Source organism: Harpia harpyja, chromosome 3, assembly GCF_026419915.1.
Source record: "Harpia harpyja isolate bHarHar1 chromosome 3, bHarHar1 primary haplotype, whole genome shotgun sequence".
NCBI lineage: Eukaryota > Metazoa > Chordata > Aves > Accipitriformes > Accipitridae > Harpia > Harpia harpyja.
The window spans coordinates 65,726,645-65,745,293 of NC_068942.1; the positions used below are offsets into that span (position 1 = coordinate 65,726,645).

Consider the following 18,649-nt stretch of genomic DNA (forward strand, 5'->3'; position numbering starts at 1 on the left):
TTATCCAAAATTTAGATAAGTTAAATCCCCAAATCACTCATGAAAATAAACTGCAGAGGAGATGGAGATACTTAGTACATTGGGAAGGTGGGGAGATTCACAATGACAGTGACCAGCAACTCCTCATGCTGTGCTATACATTCCTTTGCAGGAACTATTGTGCTTACATCCAGCTCACCAGTAACAACTGTTGCCTCTCAGGAGCTGAAAACTACTGACACAGCTTAGATCCTTCTTCGTTCAGTATCAGGGCCATCCCTACATCAAATAATACAACACTTCCTGTCTCGAGTGTGCATTTTGTCAAATCAGCATTCTTCTACCATGCTAGTGCCTTAAGTACAATAACAACCCATTTCAAAAACTTCATAGAATTACCTCATTACATATCTTCAACTTAAAATGTGAGTATAAGCAATTCAATTGTATTTCAGTGAGCTGTAGTCACTACTAGAATGACTTTAAAGAAATCCATGAACTTATTAACATGATCTTCTCCGCCCACATTCTAGAGATTTTATACGTATTTCATTTCACCTCTCAAGACATCTGAAATTGAGATACTCTTCAGAGGGTGAACCAAAGTACAGGACATCAGCTTTTAATGTACTCCCATACTTGATTAGTCTGATTTTTTTTTTTTTTTAATGGATAATACAAAATTCCACTATGTCTACGCCTACACTCCTCCCTTCTCCAAGATAAAATCTTCTGGTCATTCAGTTAAATATCACAGGCAACTTCAGAGGTTGTTAACCTTCTATGTATTTTAAGAAACAGACATCGGGGTACATGAAAGAAAACACCTAAATGCCTCCCCTTATACAAAGTACTCCAGCACAACCTCATATTAAACACTACAGAGTTTACATGGATTAGCACTATAATTATCACAGCAGCAGAAAGGCTTCAAATAGGACTTGCATCTTCCTAGATGAAGTCAAAGATCACCAAATCCACAGGAAACCCAGTTCCTCAGTTCCGATAGTCAAGGAACCATTCCCCCCCCCATTAAACATCAAGAGTCATCATGAGAACAAAGCTAAAGCAGAAGATCAAAAAAGCTGAAAGAATAAGGCAGCACCAGTCCAGAAAATATTGTCTCATTGCATTCTAGTTGGATTTATTTCAGAAGGCTTTTTAGTCAGCTCTCAAGCAGCATTTCCAATATTGGGGTCAGGAGAAGAAGTATGAAAAGGAACTTTCATCACTTATACTGATTATTTTTAAAGCAATTACAATAACCTACCCATCATAGAAGTGTTTTACATACCTCACTGCAGCACAGAGATCTGGCGTAGCAGATAATAAACAAAGCAGCATTCCAATTTCTTACTAATGAATGCAATGTGATCTACCTGCTCACCCAAAAAATACCTCAATTTGCATATAAATAGGTATAGTTTTACTAAAGTTTGATGCCTTCACAAGACCTTGGTATTCTTGCTCTTTGTATTCCAAACCTTGATTCAAATCTCAGTTCTGGACCATAAGAAAAAACAGTCTTCTCTGACCCAAAGTAAAGTCTAAAACACACACAGATACATTTTGCGGCTCTATTGATGACACAGAGCTTCTGCAAGTACTGGGTCACAAAATAATATGCCCAACTAAAAGACCAAGCAGCAGCCATTTACTACATTGCTGTTTCAACCAACTCCTTTGAGTTTAGCCATCGTTATCGTCAGTAGAAGTGTAAAATGGCTTGACAGTTATCTTGAAAGAGAGTTTTAACAGATCTTGGACAAAGCTTCCAAATTAGAAAAGAATCTTGCATATAATTAACTAGCTTGATCTATCTCTAAAGCACTTCTCACTAGATAACACTGAGGATCTGAAGTGATGAAGAACGCCAGGAAGAAGAGATTCATCTTAAAAGCTGCAAGGTAGCATACTGAAATACTCCTGTATCAAAGAGGACAGAGTAGAAATAAAAAGGCTCTTTAAGAAGATGGGGAATGGCAGTAACAGCAGCACTAGAAAGAGATTCTTTAAGAGAGATTTTAAAAAATTAAATTCTACCCTTTACAATTTACTATAGTGGACTGGAAACAGGATATAATAGGTAAGAAAAGCAAAGATGGACAGAAAAAGAAATCCAGTCTTTCTAATACAGGAAGAACTGAACATACAATGAAGTTTGAGTGTCATACAGAACATACAGTATGACCACTGAATTCAGACAAGATTTGATGACAGATCAAATAGGATTTACAAAATGATCAGACATTTATACAGATAACAGCTAGTGTTAGAATGTCAAGTTTGAAAAATAAAGCAAGATCTCTAGAAGATACTACTGAAACTTAGAAACTGATTCAGGAAAATGTTACCCTCAAATCTTACACTCCCACACCTTAATGAAAGTTTTTTCTTCTTAATCAGTTTTGACTGCTGTTAAATTTTTTTGCATGCTTTATCACTCTGGTATAACATAATTCCTATTTTTCATTTGGAGAAATAGTTTAAACCCACTGATGACAGAAAAGCCCCAACAGGCTGAACACATGCTTGCAAGCCCATCAGTTGTTAAAGTACACATTTAGTAGTGTTCAGTGTAACCTTGCGTAACACTTACACCCAATAGAGCAATCAAATCAGATGTAAGTTTAACTAAGTATACAGTTAAGTAAGTACTTCAATCCAACACACTTTAGGCAACACAGTCTCACCCCCAGGTCCCCTTTACCAACCTGACCTTGCCTCTACACTGTGCCAGCAAACAAACTTTCCACAGCAATGTGATGACCCAGATCAGGGACCTGATCTGAAGGTATTTTGTGTTTTAGTGGTTTATTTTTCAGACAGATCAGTTTCCTCCAATGCTTCAGAGTGAAGCCATATAAACAGCTCTACCAACACAGCTGAGGCGACTGTCCAGGAAGCAGGAAAAAGCAGCTGTGGACTGCAAGTGTTTAAGCCAGTATTGCCACTAAACATCTATCAAGAACCTCACTAGCATCCTTATAAAGCAAGAAAGCTATCTGCCATAGTCCCAAGGACAGAGAATGACAGACGTCAGATCCCCTTTAGTTTCAGGTGAACTTGTGACATGATCTGATCTCTTTGTTTCAACACTGGAAACTAAAACACCACAGTCAGAGAATAAGATGAAAGCATAATGCTAAGACTTTACAGAACTTCAGACAGCAAGGTATGAAATGTGTTGCATATGCCACCATTGATATTCAACTCCTTTCTATACATTTTTCCTCTTGCCCTTTTCTACTCCCCCAAACACACAATTTTCACTGTTTCTACATAAAACACACAGGGATTTCTGATCTCCTAGCATCCATTCATTATACAGAAGGCATCATTACAATTGGCATCCTTCTTGGGAGACATGCAGGACAGACTGGATAGGCACAAAATGCAAGACTAGCATCAAACTTTGCATCTGCAGTCCGTTCTTGTTATAGTTCAGGCATACTGGTAAGCCAACATATGAAACACCATTCTAAAGATCCACAATAGCTTTTGTCCAAAGATTTAAAGATACATTGACAAGCCTTATTCTTCAAAGAACCTGGGTAATGAAACAGATCAATGACTACATGACTCACTGGAAGCTCACCTAACACTCACATCTGAACTAGGATTCCCAGTCTCCACTGCATGCACATTAAAGTTTGTGCATCAGTTTTCCAGACTTGCGTGAAAAAACGGTACAAGCCACTGATCTGGTAACAGAAATCAAAACTTATGTAAACACATTCAGAAAAAAAAAAAGAAAATTTAGAGTTAAGACTGAAACTCACAGTTTTATATCAATATTTGCCATAAAAGCAGTCAGATTCTCATTAGTATTATTAAGAGCATAGTTATTCCTTCTTAAGAGCAATCTCACATTTTATCTATACATCTTTTCTTTGATTAACGTGAACTAAATGCAGTCCATGTGATATGTCTGTAGGATGTTTTGATTCATCTTAGTTTTGCCTCTGAAAGGCAGCCAGCCACAACTATCTTGGACATCACTGTGCAGCCAAGACATCAGAATACACTCCCCTTCTCTTGCATGTGGTCTGGTGTGTCACGACTAAACTAGCATCGGGGTGGCAGGAGGGACAGGGCTAGTGTCACACCTCCTCCTACGGCCACATGCAGGACCACAAGACACCACAACGCCAATGCAGCCTGCAAAGCAGGACAGAAGAAGACATTGTCCAAGCCTAGAATTCATTGCCTACAAGCCTCTTGGTTAATTGTCATCAGTGACAGCTGTAAACCTGACATTATGTATGCAGCAACATGAAAGGCCGCTTTCAGAATGAAGACTCAATATTTTGTTAGTCTACTCATCAAGCTCTGACAGCCCCACTGAATTATATTCAAAGAGCTGGCTGCAAAGACAGCACATTCTACTATAATTTAACAATGAGCAACATACCTTCACAACACAAAGTTTTGAGCTTCTCGGACAAGCTTGAAAACCAAGAAGGGGAAAAAAAAAATTTAAAAAAAAAATCACTACGACAAGTCCATGCAAGTCTTCCAGGAGAGCTTATAAAAATAATTCTATTCTTTCATGTATGACTCTTTGCAAATCAGTCAATGCCAGCTGTAAGCATTACACCACTACTGTATCTATGACTCAGCAAGGGAATCTGGACATACGAAGAAAATTCACTTACATTAGTAAGAGGCAAGGATTTAAAAAAAGCCAGCAATTACAACAGTGCCACAGAAAATGATCCAAGATGACTCACGTCTGTGCTCCTTATATGTTTAAACACACAAAATTAGATTAGAATGTCAAACCCATTTATATATTGGCTAAAGTTCGAAAGCAAGTAAAACAATGCTTAGCGCAGCTGAGCCGAAATACAAAGGACTCAATAGCTTTTTTCATCTCCAAAGAACAAAAACAAACACTGGCTGTACATTCTACACAAAATACTGAACTCTATTTCCAAGATTACCTGTACGTAGTCCAACTATGCGAGTCTAACTTTAAATCTGAATAAAAAACAGAGAGCAATCAGCAGCTTCATGTTGTAACTTAAGATACAAGCTTTATTCGCCAAGACAGTCATCAGAGGTTTACATATAAGCATGAACAGATAGTAACGTTTACACAACATTATCTGATGCAGCAAAGTAGCAAGTTCTTAAATGGCTCAGTTATGCTTTGGTCCATCAACTAAGACTAGTTAGAATTAAATTATTCCAAGAAGGGCGAAAACATCACAAACCATACCTTTCCAATACACTACCTTCATCCTGATATTCTACAAAATAAGCACTCAGACCTTGCCTTTTAAACACCACAGTCCACAAAGTCTGTGCATTACTAAAAAACACTTGCTTCACATCTTCAAAAATAATCTCTATAGAATTAATTTTGTTGTTGGCAGCAGACTCTTAGTCAACAAGGGGAAGAGGGGAGAAAGGAGAAAGAAATATTTTCGTTGATTTCTTAAGAAAAAGGTTCAAACAGAGAGAGATCTAAACTCACTGGATCTAAAAAGGAATTCCCCTCCCTGCACCTCCCCATGTAAAGAAGCATACTAATACAGCACTAGGATGAAAGTGGTCCGCAGGTTACATCTGAAACAATAAAGGAGAATCCCAGAAGACTAATCCTCTTCCCTAACATCTTTCAGACAAAGAGGATAAACTTTAACTCATCGAGCTTCTCAGTGCCTCGAAAAAAGTTATGAGCACTAAAATTTTGTATCTGAGTTTCTGTTTTTATTTTCTCCATTTCTAAACGAAAACAGAGCATGCAATATGTGGTAAAACCTGAGGTGACCACATCCCAGTGGTCTATCTGCCAAACACTTAAGAGTGGTGTATTATGTTACACTGGTTTGGAGCAAAGCCTTGAGTGATGCTGCATTCCCTAAGCTAAATTCCCACCCAAATAAAGTATCATTGTATCAACACATATTTTATTATCTTACTATCGTATTTTATGTTACCACTTGACACGAGTGTCATCCTTCACCCAAGGGCCTCAAATGGGATGGCAGGGGAGAGCGAGTAGAAGCACGAACCAACAGCAAAGCACTATCCCAACCGGCAGCAGAAACATTCCAGAGGCACAAGCACGCACATCATCTACAAAGCTCTCCAAGTTTCTCCAGGAACACCACGGTAACACCTACGTGGAGTGGAGCAAGACGAAGCCCCACACCCCAGGGTGGCAGCAATCTCAAGGCCGCAGGAACTGCCAAGGGACGGGCCGAACAGCCGGGTGCACAAGCGGCAGCCCCGCGGCCCACAGCGAGCGAGGGCGGTCGCTCTCGCCCTGGCCGGACACAAGGGGAGCACGGCAGCAGCGGGAGCAGAAGCCCAGCCCCGCACCGGCTCCTGCGGGAGGCGACTCCAACAACCCGCCCGAGGGTTCCGCGGGGAGCGGCACCGGGGCCGCTGCCGCCCAGCGCCGGAGGGCCACACCGCCCCGGCCGGGCGGGGAGCGCTCCGCGGGGGAGGGGGGCGTTAAGGCAGGACCCGACGGCGAGAAGAGGCAGAGGCGAAGCCGCTGCCGGCGCTGCGGACCGGGGACCGCTGCCGGCCGGGCCCGGCCGCCCGCGGGAGCGGCGGGAGGAGAAGGGCCGCTCCCCGCGGCGGGAGGCCTCGTGGGGCGGCGGGGGCCTGCACCCCAGCACCGCCGCAGCGGCGGAGCCGGCGGCGGAGCTGCGGGCTAGGAGCGACGAGGCGGGCGCGGGAGGAGCCTGCCCGCAGCCGGCGCGGGACGCTGCCGGCCCGGCGGGGCGCGCACCCGGCCCCAGCTCAGGGTAAGCCCTCCGCGGGGGCGTCGGCGGTCTCGCCCCGTCCCACTCGCCGCCGTGACACCGAGCCTGGCCCCCCTCCCAGCCCACCCTCACCGCGCGGCTCCCCGTGGCGCCTCACCTCCAGCAGCTGCTCGCCGCCGCCATCCTCCCCCCTCAGCACCGCCCACTCCCTCCCGGTCCCGTTCCGGCCGCCGCCATTTTGATCCGGAGCCCCAGACTCCGCCGGGCAGGGGGGAGCGGGCACGGCGCCTGCGCAGGGGCGCTGCGGCGCCCGGGCCACGTGGTCCGCGGGGGAGGGGCGGGGCGCCGGGGTCCCGCCCGGAGGGGGTGGGGCGGGGCGGGGACGGGCTGCGCCTGAGGGGCGCCCGGCATGGCGGGTGGGCGGGGCGGCCTTTTGTGCGGGTGGTGGCTGCGAGCGGCCTCGCTGCTATTCGGTACCGTCCTCTGTCACGGCTGTGGCGGGGGAGGGGAGGAGGGGGGCGGCGACGTGTGGCGGCACCCGTGCCAAAGGGGAGCTCCCGCGTCGTGGCCGGGGGCCCTCGGCAAAGCGACCAGAAGGCGTCACTCTGAGAGCCTTCGCAGTTTCCAGTCGGCCCGGGCTTCGGGGGCCTCGCCCGCCAACCGGCAAGATGGAGGGTGGGCAGGACGGGCGAGCGAGGTGCCGGTGGGGCTGCCCGAGCGTGGAGGGGCCCCAGCCCGCAGCCCTGGTGTCGTGAGGGAGAGCTGAGGCTGGGCCTCGGGGGAGGCTGCACGCCAGTTGTGGCCCTGACACCAGGCCCCTTCCCACACGGGCGTGTTTTGCTTGCTTTGTGTGACAGATCTCACGAGCTTGTTACACGCAGGTACAGAGGTGTCTGCAATAGAAGTGGCTTGTCAGCACATGTTCTTTGTCCTTGGAACTTCCTTAAGCTGCTTACGTTAAGCATATGTTTAGCTCCTTGCTTTGCCAAACTGCTATGAACTTACTACAGATGCAACAGTCAGATTCCAGTTTTATTGTTCATGCTACGAATATCTACTCTTCACCTGGAAATAAACTCCAACCACCTCCCCCATTTCTGATAACCTCTCTCAGCATCAGAAATTAGCATTTCACACATCTAGGTGAAAGTAAGTGCCAGCAGTAAAAACGTTTGTAGCTTTTGCCACTGTGCTGGTACCACTCCTGCTACATTTTCTTCAAAGAAGGGTGCGTGTAGATAACAGTCAGGATCAGAACATATCAGCCACCATGTCTATAAGACCACTGTTTTCTAAATCAGAGAAAGTGACCAAAAATACATGTCGAATTGTTATTAGAACAATAAAACCACTTAAGTAAACCAAACTACTTGTGCTCTCTAAAAGAACTGAACACCATGTGTCTATGTATGAGAGGGTCTGAGAAAAAAGTTTCATGTACAGGCCAAAAATCTGATGAATTCACATGGCAGAAAATATTCAGCAAGCTGAAAGCCACATCTGTGATCATTCTTGGTTGGTAAAGGCAAGCTATGACTGATTATATCCCCTTCTGACTTTGCTGACAGTCCATTTCTGGAGGGAAGCCTTCCTCCCACTTGGCATCATGCTATCCTCCAACCATCTCTGTAATTAACTTGCCTAAATGCAGCAGACCTCCCTAACTACCACTTGGTGTAACATCCCATAATGCTGAGCTTACCAATAAGCTAGGAAAAAACAACCTCTAATATATTTGCCCATGCTATTGACTGTTTTCTTACTGGTTTCAGTCTAGAAATGGAAGAGAAACACAGTTAGTTGGGCTGATGGACAGTATCTTGTACTCCTTGGGGGTTTAACCATCTTAGGTATTTATACAGTCTCCAATATTGTAGTATCCAAGAGAAGCACAACCTTTAACTTCCATATCCTGCACAGTAGCAGATTGAGATGAGGGAGGTTTTATAATTGCAATAGATGACACAGTCAGGGTTATGCTTATATCTGTTCAAGGGGGACTATGCTCTGTAAATAATATGTCTTTGCAAGCTGCTGTTGCTGTTGTCAGGAGAGCTAATAAAACTGACTGGCAGGCAGAGATCAGCCTCTTTGAGCTATTGTCTGCTAGAGCCTTACCATCTTCTATTTCTGTCTCTTTTCTTGTGCCTGCCCTAACCCGCTTTCCATTCCCTGCTATTAGGAACCACAGTCATGGAATACCACATACACAGCGTTCAGCTTAGTTCTATTTTACCCTGGTTTTCTGTAGGAATGAGGTATATATGATCCTATTGCTTGCCTGTGCATATATGGGTTTAGGTCTATGACCTCTGTGCTAAAATTTTTTTAACTCATTGATCCTTTCTCATTCAGGTCCTTACAGATGCTGCAACTACAGAAAACGCTTTGTTTGTCTTAGCCATCAAAGTCAAGCAACCGACAGACACAAACCTATAGGAAACTAAACTGCAGTAGTTTTAATGCGCATGGAATTGTTAATTTAAATATATCTGGTAGGAGAAATGGTGGCAGCTGAGGTGCTTAATTATCAACAGTGTGAGACAACCCCTGCCTTTCTATGTCATTCATGATTTATAATATCATTGTTACAATTTTAGCAGTGGCTTGCTGAGACCAGCATAGAAATAAGAATCAGTTGAAGTTAAAGAAGTAAGATTCAGGACACAGAGCTTTTAGACTGGCGGGAAATAGTATGCCAACTTGGTTTACAGATGACAGGAACTAGTTACGAATTTGTTGCCAAAGTTCTGTAGGTAGGTGAAAAAATCCATTCTTCCCTCCAGCAAACACGGCTCATAATCTTACAGGTAGTGAAAATGAGAAGAAAGGAAGGAAAAGAAGTCTTGCAGGCTGAATGTTTGCTTCTTTAATGTTTTTTTATATTCTAATATCATAAACCAGAGTGTAGTCAAAATGCATGGTTAGATCAAAGTGCCAAGATCTTGCTCTGCAATAATCATCCTTCTAGTAGCTACAATAACCTTCTTTCTTATAACTCGGAGACAAACAGTGTGTCGGGTAACAACTTGGGGACACATCTGGCAGGTTGGAAGTGAGGAAGGTTACCATGTGCTTTTGCTTTAGACTTTTTAAAGCATAGAGGTCACCCCTTGACTGCAGTGCAATGTCATTATCTCCAAGGACTGTGTGGTCTCATGGGCTAGACAGCTGGGAAGTGCACCAAAAGTAAGCTGGCCAGCTCCTTCTGCCACATGGGAGCTTGGTGCAGGAGACAGGTTATAAAACACTGAGTTACAAACCTTGCTGTGGAGGAGTGGGAAGTGGAAGCTAATTGCATTTACATGCAGGTGAATATGTTTTCTGAGATGAGAGGATAGGAGATTCACACCATCTGACAAACCCCCCCAGAGCATGTGCACATACATCACTTCCCTGATCACCTAATTATAATCCTCACATCGTGCTCTCAAAATAAATTGATCTTCCATTTTTAGCAGAATTGAGATATGTTTGGTTTGATTGTTTTAAAAAAATCTCTTGATGTCCTAATGAGCAAAATCATACATATGCCTTAAATATTGTAAAATGTCATCTCCTGTTTAGAACAAAGCGCAGAATGAGATACTGTCTGAGCCACACAATGGTTCTCAGTACCTCTGCTCATACAGACTGATGTAATGCTTTATTCATGTTTTCACAGGGACTTCTGTGGAATACTTACTAATGATAATCACTGTACATACAAATTGCATTTTATCTCCAAATTCAAGAGTGTTAGTAGGAAAAATTGATTATGTGCCATCACTTACTAAAAATAAAACCAACCCAGATGTCTATGGTAGTTCATTTACCCTTCATTTGCACTAGGGAGCTCAAGCTTTGAAGTGCCCTCTGGATATTTATCAGAATTTGTTGAAGAGAAAATACACTTGGAAAAAAAAAACAGTTCACTTCCATTGGTTCATTTTTTGTCCATGATTGATTTCTTAGACTTTTGGATGTTTTATTTGCTTTTCATTCCAAATGTGTACTGTTTATTATTATTAACTGTGTGTTTGTATTGCTGTGTTGTGTGGAGGCACTAATCAAAACTGGGGTCCCGCTGTGCTGGATGGTATGTCAAACTCACATGACAGTACACGCTCTAGAGAATTTACAAATTAGCTGGAAGTTGTGGTCATGCAAGGTACAGAAAGCCTCCTGCAAACCAGTGAGAAAACTGGATGTGTGTAATTTTCAGTGAGAGCGGGGTCACACCACACGTTGCAGAAAGGTACTTCTGAGTGCTTACTACGGGAATAATGTCAGCTTTCTGGTTTGCTGTAAGCAATACCTTTTTATTCATGACAATCTGAAGTGTGACTTCGTAGCATTACAGATCAAATCCTTAAAGTCCAACTTATCCCGACTTTTTTTTAGTGTGTGTATTTCAGTTCAATTTTATGGCAGTCAGGGCAGTAAATCATGGCTAAAGAAAAGCATAGAATACTTTAAAGTATTATCTGCTTATTGGTAACTAATCCACAATAACTGAATCCTCAAGGGCCGAAAAACAGGTTGAAGACTGACGCTTATTATGCTAAACAGGCTTCATTTTTGTCAGTGATAATGATGAGATTCTGCAAATATACAGATCTGGACTATTACTATCTAATTTTATTCTTTGTCTGTTGTCTTTCTTACTATTTAAGCTTTTCTTGCTACCTAAACCTACTTTAAAATTTTGTAGAAGAAGGGTATTCGCCATACTCATATACACATTGTTCGTTATACACCATCTGACAGCTCCTCAAAGAACAGACTGAAGTTGATATGCAAGCCACAATAATTGGATATCTATAATCAGTGATGGCAGAGCAAGAGACTTGCTTCCTTGAATAAAATAGGTGGTGTGGCAGCACAGCAATGACAGCAACATGCTCTTTCTGCCCTGATTTTGCTCGTTCCTTGAGTCACCAGATCATCTTGCAGAGACGAGGAAAGCCTTGTGTTCTGGCAAGACAGCAGAGGAAGGGAGGTGAGGGTAGAGGATTTTGTTTGCTGCTAGCAGGAGGGAAGGAGGCTGCCCTGGGGCAGCTGCAGCAGGGACTACCATGTAACTAGCTGCTATGGGATCTCTGCCTGTTCTGTGATGAAGCAAATTCCCCATCAGCACACGTGGGGGAAAGCTAAGGGGCACACAACCACTCTGCGCTTCTGGGAAACCTGGTGAGTTTGATGAGGTGAAATAGTTGCATCCAGCAGGAACAAAGTGCAAACTATGACCTTGAAGGAGGTGTTAAACAGGCCCTGCACGGGGCAAGTGGCATAAAATACATGTCCATCAGGGGCCTTTGAAGAAGCGTGAGGAAAAGAAGTGACATTAGACTCCCATGTTAAGGTGGGGAGGCCTGGGGACAGACATCTGTTTGTGGGGCAACCAAGCACCTCAAGAAATGAAGACAAGGTTGCTGCTGATCTATGCCAGAAACTAACTGCCTGTGAAGTCCATGGGCTGACAATGCTGGGCAGCCCATGACCATTACATTTAGACAAACTTACTTGGGAGACACAATTAAGATCTCAAATTTAAGCACACAAAATTAATTGTTTCGCCTGTGTGACCTTTATGTAGCTAACTCATGCTCATGCATAGGGAAAATCTCTCAGTCTGATCACCAAGGCATATCCTAAAAGAAATATTACCTCCTTGTAAATCAAATGTCACTTGGATTAACCTTTAGTTGGGTCCTTAAACGGGTTTTGTTATGTGTACCATTTGTTTGTTGTTACTGATGGTACTGTGTCACTGATGCTTTTGGTGAGGGCATAATCAAGGGATTATGTGGCCGCATTCCTTGGTAAACGCTCTTTGTAATTTGTCAGCATAGAGAAAGATGCCAAAACCAAACCACTGCTGATGATGGCAATTGCTTGCCTTGTCTGCAGATACCTGCACTGCTGGTCTTTTCCTACCACTTAGTACTTTATCAAATGATCCTTTTTTTTTTTCCACATGACCCATTTCTGTTGGCAATGTGCACAATGTAAGATGGTTGCTGAATGAGCAGTTACTCAATATATTGATCTCTCCTCCCAATTCAGTATGGTGCTATGCCTACTTTGCTGCACACTTCAACCTCTGCTTTAAATGCAGAGTTATTAATTTCCTAATGCCCTTTCTGTGGCATCTGAATGCTTCACAAACACTAATGAACTTATAAAAAACAGTCATTATATCCACCCTGCAGATTACAATGTGAGGCACAGAATTATTTAGGTGGAGAATCTGCTTGTTGTGGGGGCTCAGTTAAGGTACACAGGCTCTTACAGACACTTACCAGTCCTGTAGCACTTGGTGTGTTCAGTGCATATTTCCTGTTCAGTTCAGTTGCAGCTGTGAGTCTGCCCTTTTGCAAATTTGGCACCAAGATTTCAAGTCAAGCAGTCAGAGGGTGAAGAGCAAACAGCTAACCACAACTTATGAAAAGTTTAAGTGATAGCTGATTATTACACTGTAATTCTTTGGCAGAGGCAAGGTTGGATTCCCAGGAGAGCACTTAGCTATGAGACAGTCCTTTCTCTTCCTGGAATTTCTTGCCTCATGCCATCTGCACCTTCCAAGTTCTGCAGCATGCTGAGCAAAGGTCAACATATGGACAACATATTTTTTTTTAATGTACATCCCTGATTTATACCCAGAACACGTCCATCCTATAAGTTATCTATCTGGTTAGACCCTGCTATGACTCAGCTGGATCTGGATGTCATAAAGTGCAGTTACTGATGTTAAAAATAGTTATCCATTGGAACCTAGATACAGCTTTTGAAGTTACATAGTGTCAGGTGAATTTGTAGCACTGACTGCAATTTGCCTATGTGCTTAATGTATGGATAAACTAACTGATTAGGAAGTTCATGCTAGAAAGATGATAGTAGATGATCAGTGGGAGAATACGTGATACAAGAACTGATGACATGCATATAAAGCCTGTTCTTTGTATTCAAGTTGCTGAATGGGTAATCCTCCTGAGATGTTGCTTGATCAACGGTGGACAAATCTTGCAAAGTTATTACTGCTACTTGCTCTACTGCCTTAATAAAGAAACCTGGATGATGAAGCTATTGTCAAGCTGAGTAGTGTCTGGACAAGGCCGAGTGAGTCTGGTTTCTGAAAGAGGTAGGGTTAGAAAAAAAAAATTGAAGCAATCAATCATTGTCAGTGAAAGAGCAATGCTAACAACACCTTCAGATGCTGTAAGTTTTTGGAGTGCCAAGTGAGAGCAACAAGCAGAGTAGCCAGCGGTCAGAGGGAGAGGCAGCCTGGAAAGAAGCAGTCAACATGATGGAGATCTCCTAACCTCCCTAAACAGAGCTAAGCACGGTAAAGGATTGCTTTCAATCAGCAAAATTTTCCTAGTGTCAAATCTAAATCTCCCTTTCTGCAATTTAAGTTCACTACTTTTTGTCCTGTCAACAGCAGACACAGGGAACAGATTACTTTCTTAGTCTTTGCAACTACTTTTATAGGACAAATCTGGAAGACAGACACCTTCTCCCCCAGTTCTCCTTTTGGACTAAACAATTCCAATTTCTTCAGTGTTTCCCTGTGGGTGTGTTGTGTAGTTCTTGATCATTCTCCTCACACTTCTTTGTTGTCTTTGTGATTAGCTCACATCTTTCTTGAAGTACAGGTCCCAAATTGGAAGCCAAATTGCAGCACAGGTTTTACCAGTAGCATGTGCTGTAGGGGACTCCTTCAAATACTTCACAGACGATGCTTTTGTGTGTATCACCCAATACAAGCACCTTTTTCTCCAGCAGTGTAATGCTGACCCACATTTAATTTGTCATTTAATGCATCTCTGACATTGTCTCGTGCGAAATGATTGAGTAAGCCAATTTTTTACCTTCTTGTGTTTTGTGCTATCGGTTATCCTGGGTGCAGAATATTCTGTCCTTTGTTATTTGTCTAAATTTCTGCTCATTTGTGCTGAATTGCCTGTGACTAAGACAAGTTGGCTTCTTGTTACAATCATCTCCCGTTCTTTCTTCATTTTGGGTTACCCTGCAGCTGTGCCATTTGTATTTTTCTAAGGAAGTACCAATTTTCTGAGACTCCGTTTCCCCTTGGGCATATTTTCCTTAGGATATATGAGTTTATTGAATTTCATAGAAAGCAGAGTTCATGATCTTTATTTTACTGTTCTTCCTCACTCCCTTCATGAAAATGAGGAACACTGTTACTTCATAGTCTCAGCTGCCTTTCCTCTCTACATTCTCAACCCATTCCTCCCTACTACTTGCAATCAAATGGAAAGTAAGGTACCTTCTACCTGTATTCTAAATAAACACATCACCAACACCTTCCAAGAGTTTGCTGGACAACCTCTTCTGTATCTTTTTTTGCCTACTATATGTGCAGATGCCGAAGTCTCCATTATTTCCAAATCTGGAGCTTTGGCTGATTCTGCTAGCCGCTCTCAAAAAGCCTTGTCTGCATCATCTGTCCTGTTTAGTGTCTCTGTGACACCACCTTGTGCATTTCCTTCTTTATCATTATCCATATGTTAATATTATGGTAACATGGATTATCCCACACTCAGCTGTGCAAATTCAGTTGTAGCTGGGTTACTGTATTTAAGATTCCCAGCATTTCTTGTTTATTTCCTGTGTTTCTTGCATTAAAATACAGATATCTGAGATATTTAGGGAATAGATTCACTGTCCTTCATGACCTCCTTATGACCCTTATGAACACAAAGCAAAGATACCATCCCCACTTCTTGACAAGGCGGGCTGAACATCTACCCAGTAATTTGTAGAACATTGTTTCAGAGAACCCAGGTCCTGCTGCTGCTACCATTTATGCAGACAAATGCTCATTTCCAAGATGTGTCTCTCACTTTCTTGCCCTTACTTCATAACTGGAAGAAGAAAAAAAGAGTATAAGCTGAATCCCCTGCTGCCTCATGCTTGCTCTTTGCACCTTGCAGTTGCTTCTGATCCCTTCAGACTCTCTCCTAGCAGTATCATTGGCACTCATATGGATGAAGAGCATGAGGAAATAATCAGTGACCTGGCGAAGCTTCCTCATCTCTTTCTAGGAGTTTGAATGCACTTTTCTTGGAACAGCAGGACAGAGTATCGTGTGGGTCTGCCCAGTTCAGGAGAGGATAATGCCACTTTTTTTTTCCTCCATGGAAGTTGCGTGTCTTAGGTCTTTTGGGGAATGTGGCTTGCCTTCCTTCAACCTCAGTGCTAAATCCTTGCTTGCTGCCTGGACCCTGACTCTTTGACTGCAAAAGCAGCTGACTTCTTGGAAGAGCAGCTTATTCACCCCCAGCTGCTGATACTTCTGTAGACTACTCCAGCTGGCCAGCTTTCCTTCTCTGCATGCTGACCTTAATAAAGGGTTTGAGAAGCAAAGTTAATTAGAAGCTCCTGTCCTGAGGTACTGTGCTGGTTTTGGCTGGGATAGAGTTAATTTTCTTCATAGTAGCTAGTATGGGGCTATGTTTTGGATTTGTGCTGAAAACAGTGTTGATAATACAGGGATGTTTTCGTTACTGCTGAGCAGTGCTTACACAGGGTCAAGGGCTTTTCTGCTCCTCACCCCACCCCACCAGCGAGTAGGCTGGGGGGGCACAAGAATTTGGGAGGGGACACAGCTGGGACAGCTGACCCCAACTGACCACAGGGATATTCCAGACCATATGATGTCATGCTCAGCATATAAAGCTGGGGGAAGAAGGGGGAGGAGGATGAGGATGATGATCATCATCATCATCAGAGTGATGGCATTTGTCTTCCCAAGTAACCGTTACATGTGATGGAGCCCCGCTTTTCTGGAGATGGCTGAACACCTGCCTTCCGATCGGAAGGGGTGAATGAATTCCTTGTTTTGCTTTGCTTGTGTGCACAGCTTTTGCTTTACCTGCTAAATTGTCTTTATCTCAGCCCACAAGTTTTCTCACTTTTGCTCTTCTGATTCTCTCTCCCATCCCACCAGAGGGGAAGTGAGCAAGCGGCTGTGTGGTATTTGGTTGCCAGCTGGGGTTAAACCACAACAGGTACTCTCAGACTATGCATGAAGACCCGAGTCCTGGAAAGGAGGAAGCTATGAAGCATTGACTGAGGATTTTTTGCCTTAGAAGGTCTCTGCCTGAGAGGTGCATAGGAGACCAGTGTTGGCTGTACCACAGCTGGGACTGACCCATGTTTTGCTTCCTGACATCAGTGGTGCTGATCATGCCAGGGAGATCTGCAATTCTACACCAAGCCACAAAGCATTTCAGGGCTAAATGGAATGTTATTAACAGGTTTTGGCTAATAAATAACAGTTAATGAAAGCCTATGACTCCTTACTGTGAGATCTGAGATGACGTTGAGAGTGTTAGCAAAGTTTCTTCTTAGGAGAGAAAAAGGAGGAAAAGTGGATGGAAAATCATACAAATATTGACACTTAGATTCTGATGAGTCTTAAATATGAAGGTAAGATCTGAGGAACTCGTGTATGAACTTTTATATGCTGTAGTAGGGTCCTATTATTTTCACGGGATAACTGCTGGGGATGAGGGACTGTATACCCACGTCATCACAACTGAGGATTAGAATTTGCTGCACTGGCCCACCATATATATAGAATGTGTAGTATGCATATATTACATGCAAAGCATTCAAGCTAACAGAAGGAGTTACAGCAATTACCTGAATGAGATGGTTGCCTTGGAAGCCCCTTTTAAATAGAAGTAGGTTTAAGCTGTGTCAGATGTAGTTCTGTGTTGACTGACGATTCAGGGGTCTTTGGATGCAGTGTAGAGGTGCAGATCTTAACATATAAAGTCAACTCTGAATGCAGTAAACTGAAATGGATAGAACATCACAGTGGTTTAAATTAATAATTTGTTGAAAGTCTGGTTTTGCTTATGTTTCAGGCTTTTGACTCTGCCTCCCTTTTTGCCTTTGAAGTTAACATTCATTGTACACTGATCTTTGTTTTCTCCCAAGCACTTTCATCCTCTGCCTCAGGCCATCCCATATACATGGGAGGAGATCTGTGCAAAAGGCTTTTTTCAAATCCCTCCTTAAAATTAACTTCTGCTATGAATCTTATGAGCAATGGTATGCTGCTACTGCTTGCTGTCCTGCATGTGGCATTTGCCTTGTTACTCCTTGCTTTTCCCACCACATGTACATTTATTTTGGGCTCAAGTTCTGCCCTTTAAAAATAAAGGAGCCTGATGTGCCAGAAGGTGTTACCTTGGTAAGACCAGCTTTGCTTCTGTAGACCTTTGCAGCTGCCTGGTTATGTGAAAGCAGAAGCTGCTTGTGAAAGTGGTGTCTCAGAGTAAAGATAGGCCTCTGAGGCTTTGTTGGGACAGTGACTCCACCAATTCCTTTTATGATATTGGAGAACAAAAATGAATTGATGTCAGATCCTGATAATTTTCCCCCTTGGTGTCTGATTCTCTCTGTACTTCACTTTCTAAAGAGTTGTTTTATTTGGCCTGTTTAGACTATAGTGTAGCTCATGCAGTCATTTGTATATAGACATATGGACAGCATGTAGTCTTGTGGCATGACATCTATTGGCAGTCCATACCCTGCTGAATTAAACCTGTGCTCTGGAGAGACACGTCGAGGATCAGGCACTGTGAGTAAAAGTCTTTGCTCAGAGCAATGGAGCTAGTGCAGCTGAGCTGTTACATCCACACACCACTGCCTGGGGGTATTAACCTGACTCCAAGAGTAGTACAGATATTTAGCAAGTATTGGGCATTTCCAGAGCTAACGTCATCTCTACAAGCTCAGGATTGTCTGCATTTCTTTGCTGCACACCAGATAAGTGCCCTTAGATTCCTATGGGCAGAATTCACTTTCAGTCTGTAATTCTCTGTAAGCAAACTTTGGACATAGAAACGAGCCTTGCAGGCAGAAGACAAAGATGTCAAAGATCACTCACTGAAATGAATGACCTGGCTCTGGACTGGGCCCTAGGA

The 18,649-nt window shown here is 43.3% G+C and overlaps 1 protein-coding gene across 3 annotated transcripts in view; it reads right to left on the reverse strand.

Moving 5' to 3' along the window:
• Positions 1 to 6,992, reverse strand: part of BTBD7 (BTB domain containing 7) — a 60,469-nt gene extending 53,477 nt beyond the window's left edge. For all 3 annotated transcript variants that reach the window (XM_052783033.1, XM_052783032.1, XM_052783034.1), the window contains exon 1: positions 6,862 to 6,992. The gene's annotated coding sequence lies outside the window, so the exon portion shown is untranslated. The remainder of the gene's footprint in view (positions 1 to 6,861) is intronic.
• Between the last annotated feature and the right edge of the window lie 11,657 nt (positions 6,993 to 18,649).